This window comes from Triticum dicoccoides, chromosome 3B (genome assembly GCF_002162155.2).
Source record: "Triticum dicoccoides isolate Atlit2015 ecotype Zavitan chromosome 3B, WEW_v2.0, whole genome shotgun sequence".
Taxonomy (NCBI): domain Eukaryota; kingdom Viridiplantae; phylum Streptophyta; class Magnoliopsida; order Poales; family Poaceae; genus Triticum; species Triticum dicoccoides.
The window spans coordinates 209,595,860-209,602,471 of NC_041385.1; positions in this window are offsets into that span (position 1 = coordinate 209,595,860).

Consider the following 6,612-nt stretch of genomic DNA (forward strand, 5'->3'; position numbering starts at 1 on the left):
GTACAAGGATATATGGTCAGATTTGGCATTATTAACGGCGCACATGGCATGCATGCCATCCCGCAAGAATCGAAATTGCTCTGCATATGATTTTTGCATGTACGATTTGTCCGACTAAGTGATCCCACCATTGCCGTTGCTGCATAGATTTGATTGGAGGGTGATTGAGCAGTGTTCGTACAACGTCGTATAAAATTTGATCGTACGATTTTTGCATGTACGATTTGTCCGACTAAGTGATCCCACCATTGCCATTGCTGCATAGATTTGATCGGAGGGTGACTGAGCAGTGTTCGTACAACGTCGTATAAGATTTGATCGTACGCCTAGCACTGCTCCGCAAGAATTGACCGGCTGCGATCGATCGGCGCCGCGACATTCGAGAGGCAGGGGAGGTCCGGCGCATGTGTGCTTGGCACTGGCTAATCATCCTGTCCTTGAAAATTTTGTCCACATTAATAGCATCTTTAGCATACTCTTTATATCGTGGACCTGTAAAATGAGTTTACAGTTCGCGCATGCCTCGGATTGGACTGAAAACAGCCGTGACAGAACATAAACTTAAAATGAACCTGTGCGTATTGGCGACGAACGGCAAATGGGTGGCGCCGCCTCCACAGACGCACGCTCGCAAATCCGAGATGTTTAGGCCTCATTCGGTTCCGAGGAAACTAAAATCTAGGAACTAGAAGTAGTATGGAAATTTGATAGGATGACACTTGTCATGCTAAGGATTTGTCTTGTCTTGTTCCTACGCAAGAAATGAGAATTGAGTGGATGTGTACTTTCCTCAAAAACACAGAAAATGAATAGAATTCCTATGTAATTCATGTTCGCGATTCCTACAAAAATGAGTTGGGACATGTCCAAATGCCAAGATAGTATCATCATAGAAAGGGAGGCCTCTCATTGTATTGGGGATTAAGAATCCCAAAATCTCTTAGCAAAGTCACGGTCCCATAAAAGATGGAGCAGGGTTAATTCAATATTAATAGCACAAAGACAACAACAATAATCTTGCATAAAAAACTTATTCTTTTTGAGGAGTGCCCTTGTGTTAGTTCTGTCATGTAGTGCCAACCAGAATAAAATCTTGTGCTTGAGTGTGTTGACACTCACCCAAAGGATGTTAAAGATCCGAGGACCTCTAAATTTCCCATGAGATTTTTATATGTTTTAATTGAAGAATGTTTTTTGAGCTCTCCATTCCAAATTCAAGCATCTTTCCGAGTAGTAGAATTGCTCGTAGGCATACTGTTTCAAAGTTCAAGAAGCTAGCCAAAAGCTTTAGTAGATAGAGGCCTATGAAAAAGTTCAGTCCTATCCTCAGAAGACATTAACATAGACACAATGCTTATATAATCTTTTGCAAAAGAATGAAGCTCGGGGAATTTGTGAACCAAAGGTTTATCTAGCCATTTGCCATGCCAAAACAAAATAGTGTCCCCTTCCCTTAATTGGCAGACTGCAGAAGCTTTAAAACACATAAGAGTTTTAGAATGTCCTTCCACCAGAAGGAGCCTTTCTACTTGTCAATAGGTGGGCCAGAACTATAATGTTTCTTCCATACTTGTTTCACCTAGGGCAGATCGTCTTTTTAAAGAACTTATGCAAACATTTGATGAGAAGGACCTTGTTATGAGTTGAGGCCTCCACAATACCAAGACCACCTTGATTTTTTTGCCTACAAACCTTCTCTCGGGCAATGAGCATAGTACGCTTATCTTCCATACAAAATTTTCACCAAAGGCAGTGCCTTAAATATTTATTAATTTGATTGACCACTTCCACAAGCAAGGCAAGAGTCACATGAAGAAGGTGGTCAGAGACGAGAAAACATATTTGTTCAAGAGGAGTCTTCCATCGTATGAAAGCATGGTAGGGCACCTAGACAACCTTTTCTTAGTTCTCTACATAATGGGATTAAAGTCTACAATCTTTGGCTTGGATCTATGCATAGGCAAGCCAATATAGGTGAATGGAAATGACCCATGATGGCATGCTAAAATTGTCATCAAGGTTACCATTCTCTCACCAGGTACATTAGTTGGAACTAAGACATACTTGTTGTAGTTCCTTTTTAAACTAGAGTGTGCATCTTGATTTGGCATAGCTGAAACTTCTCAGAAGGAAGGACAAGAATAGTATCATCACCATACTGAATAATTGGAAAATTAGGGCAAGAATGAACTTGTAAAGGAGACTGAATGAGATTTGTGTCCATGGCTTCATTGAACAGATTTTGAAGAAGGTCAATAGCCAAGACAGATAGGTGGGATGATATAGGTTCCCCTTGCCGGACACCTCATTTACATTGGAATTACTTACGAGGGATGGCATTAAGCAAAACAGATGAAGTGCAAAAACTGAAGATCATTTGCATCCATATCATCCATCTATCTCCAAAACCTTTAGCTCTAAGAATATCCAAAAGTTATATGTTCAACCAAGTCAAAGGCCTTTGCAAAGTCCAATTTTAGGACCATTTTTTTCCTGGAGTGATGGCACTGATGAGATATTCAAAAGCCCAACCAAGGAAGTCTTGAATGGTCCTGTTTTGGATAAATCCATACTAATTAATGTAAACGAGTTTAAGAATTATAGAGTGCAATCTATTAGTCAGCAATTTAGTAATGATCTTATCGGTGTAATGGAGCAAGGAGGTAGGCCTGAAGTCTCCAGTAGTCAAGGGGGTATATTTATTAAGAAACAATGTAATATATGAAGCATTGATGCTTTGCAAGTTGACCCTGCCATGATAAAATTCCAAAATGAGATTGGGTCTTGACAAATAATGCTCTAGTAAGCTTTGATGAAAGCACCACTAAATCTATCTGGTATAGGAGCTTTGTCCACAGGCATTTTCCCAGCGTCATCAATTTTAGTCTTGGAAAAGGGACCTCTGGACAGTGAAGATCATCACATATTTGAATAAGAGAGTTCAAATCTAGTAGATAGGAAGTTTGCATGGAAATCCCAAGTTTAGCCTTAAAGGCTCTCCAAAGGAGAGCAGATTTAGGTTGATGATTATCGAATTCAGAACCAGGCTCATCCTTCATAACAAAAATGTGTGTCTATATTTAATAGGGCTTTAGCCTGAAAGAACATTGAATATTCATCACCCACAATATTCCACCAAATAGTGGCTCTTTATTCAGTAAGCTCTCTAAAATGCAAGAAGTTTGAGCTGGTTCTCCTTAACAATCTCTCTGCCATTACATTCAATAATGGAAAAGCCTTCTGAATTCTTCAATGGTGTCCCAGAGAGAGATAAGAAAATTAGAGGTTTTTATGGAAGCAACAAGCTTGGAAATATCTCTGGACCAGATTTTTAGGCCCTTCCCAAGCCTTCTAAATTTCACAATGAGAATTTTGGAACCATCTTACTCATTAACATTCTTCTCCCAAATCCTCTGGACAATATCTTTGAATTCAGAATACCATAGCCAGAAATTTTCAAATATGAAAAGATTGGACTTGGGAATATTTTTTCTAACTTGAATTACACATGGAGTATGGTCGGATATGGATCTAGCAAGGGGAAGAGAAATTGTACTAAGGAATTTTATAATCCATGCTTCAGAGGTAAAGAACGAGTCCAATCTTTCAAAATGGGGGCTTCCTGCAAGTTGCTCCATGTGAAGTTTCTACCTTTCGGTGGAATTTCAACCTGGCCAAGCTCACCATTGGCTTCATTAAAAATCATCATATTATTCAGGTCACCATGGCTAGAGTTTCTATTATTTGGATACCTTATATAATTAAAGCCTCCTCAAATCAATCCATCAATGTCATCAAACATCTGTATGTTTAACAAATGGATACAATTATTCCTAGCCTCCACATGGCCCATAAATATTAGTTAGGATCCAAAAGGCCCCAAGTGGGTAGAAGTGAAGTTCATGGATAATGCAAACTCACTGAACAATTCGTGACCCTTTAATACATCTCAAACGTATATATAGTATTTGATTGTTAAACGCTATTATATTATCACTTTTGTATGCTTTATATGCCATTTTATATTATTTTTCTGGACTAACCTATTAATTTAATGTCTAGTGTCAGATCTAATTTTTTGCATGCTTTTGGTTTTGCCGGAAATCCATACCTACAGAAGTCCAAACACGATGAAACTTTTTGACGATTTTTTCTAGACAATAAGAGACCCTAGAATCTCCGGGAAAGGACAAGAAGACCCACGAGGGCCCCACAAGGTAGGGGGCGCACCCTAGGGGCTAGGGCATGCTACCCTGGCTTGTGGGACCCTCATAGCTCCTTTTGCCCTAATTCCTAGCCTATAAATTCCCAATTATTTAGAAACACTCGAAGCGAGACCCGAAAGAATTTTATCACCGTCGCAAGCCTCTGTTCTGAAGCAATCCCATATGGAGCCCTATTTCAGTACTCTACCTAAGGGGGGAATCATTGGGGGGGCATCTTCATCAACCTTGTTGCCTTCATGATGATGTGTGAGTCGTGCCCTTAGGACCTATAGGTCCATAGCAGTTGCTATATGGTTTCTCTCTCTCTTTTGATCTTCAATACAGTGATCTTCTCTAAGATCAATCCAATGTAATCTTTTGCTGTGTGTTTCTCGGGATTCAATGAATTGTAGGTTTATGACCAGATTATTCATTGATCTATTTTGAATTTCTTGAAATTTCTATCTCGTGTAATTTTATATCATTTTTGGGAACTAACCTGTTGACCTAGTGCCTAGTGTGACTTGTTGTTTTGCCTATTATTTTGTTTTGCAAAAAATCAATACAAAACAAAGTCCAAACATGATGAAACTTTACAGTGGTTTTTTTCTGAACCAGAAGAGACCCTAGAAGTTTTGGGAGGAGGATAGAAGATGTACGAGAGGGCCACAAGCTCACACAGCACACCACCAGGGGGCGCCACCTGAGCTTGTGGGACCCTCATAACTTTGTTTGCCCTAATTCCACTTCTATAAATTCCATAAATCCCAAAAGCACCAGAGTGATACCCAAAACAATTATTCCGCCACCGCAAGCCTATGTTCTTTCGTCATCCCATTTGGAGGCCTCCACCGGTACTCTACCAGAGGGGGGATCGATCAGGGAGGGCTTCTACATCAACCTTGCTGCACCTTCGATGATGAGTGAGTAGTTTATAACAGACCTACAGGTCCATAGTGATTAGCTATATGACTTCTTCTCTCTCTTTGATCTTCAATACAATGTTTTCCTCGGAGTTCTATCTGATGTAATCTTCTTTTGCGGTGTGTTTGTTGGGATCCAATGAATTTTGGGTTTATGATTGCTACTTCTTGAGCTTGAATTGGTGCACCTTCGATGATGAGTGAGTAGTTTATAACAGACCTACAGGTCCATAGTGATTAGCTATATGACTTCTTCTCTCTCTTTGATCTTCAATACAATGTTTTCCTCGGAGTTCTATCTAATGTAATCTTCTTTTGCGGTGTGTTTGTTGGGATCCGATGAATTTTGGGTTTATGATTGCTACTTCTTGAGCTTGCATTGGTGTTTCCCTTGAAGAGGGAAGGGTGATGCAGCAAAGTAGAGATAAGTACTTCCCTCAGTTGAGAACCAAGGTAGCAATCCAGTAGGAGATACAAGCAAGTCTCCAACATATGCACCTACACAAAGAATCAAACACTTACACCCAACGTGATAAAGGGGTTGTCAATCCCTTGACGGTCACTTGCAAAGGTGAGATCTGATAGAGATAGACATAAAAGATTACTAAAATGTAAAATAAAATAAAAGTAAATAAATTGCAGCAAGATATTTTTGGTATTTTTGGTTTATAGATATGAAAATATAAGATGAAAAATAGACCCGAGGGCCATAGGTTTCACTAAAAGGCTTCTCTCTTGAAGGCAAATAATATGGTGGGTGGACAAATTACTGTCGAGCAATTGATAGAAAAGCGCAAAGTTATGACAATATCCAAGGCAATGATTATGTATATAGGCATCACGTGTCAAGTAGACCGAAATGATTCTGCATCTACTACTGTTGCTCCACACATCAACCGCTATCCAGCACGCATCTAGATTATTAAGTTCATAAGAACGGAGTAACGACTTAAGTAAGATGACATGATGTAGAGGGATAAACTCAAGCAATATGACGAAAACCCCATCTTTTTACCCTTGATGGCAACAATACACCTCGCTACCCCTACTTTGTCACTGGGTGAGGACACCGCAAGATTGAACCCAAAACTAAGCACCTCTCTCATTGCAAGAAAAACCAATCTAGTTGGCCAAACCAAACCGGTAATTCAGAGAAGATTCAAATAATGTTCATAGATAATCTGATCATAAATCCTCAATTCTCCGGATCTTGACAAACACACTGCAAAAGAAGAGTACATCAGATAGATCTCCAAGAAAATTGACAAGAACATGGTATTGAGGATCAAAGAGAGAGAAGAAGCCATCTAGCTACTAGCTATGGACCCGTAGGTCTGTGGTAAACTACTCACGCTCCATCAGAAGGGCAATAGAGTTGATGTAGAATCCCTCCATGATCGAATCCCCCTCCGGCAGGGTGTTGGAAAAGGTCCCAAGATGGGATCTCATGGGTACAAAAGGTTACGACCGCAGAAAAGTATTTT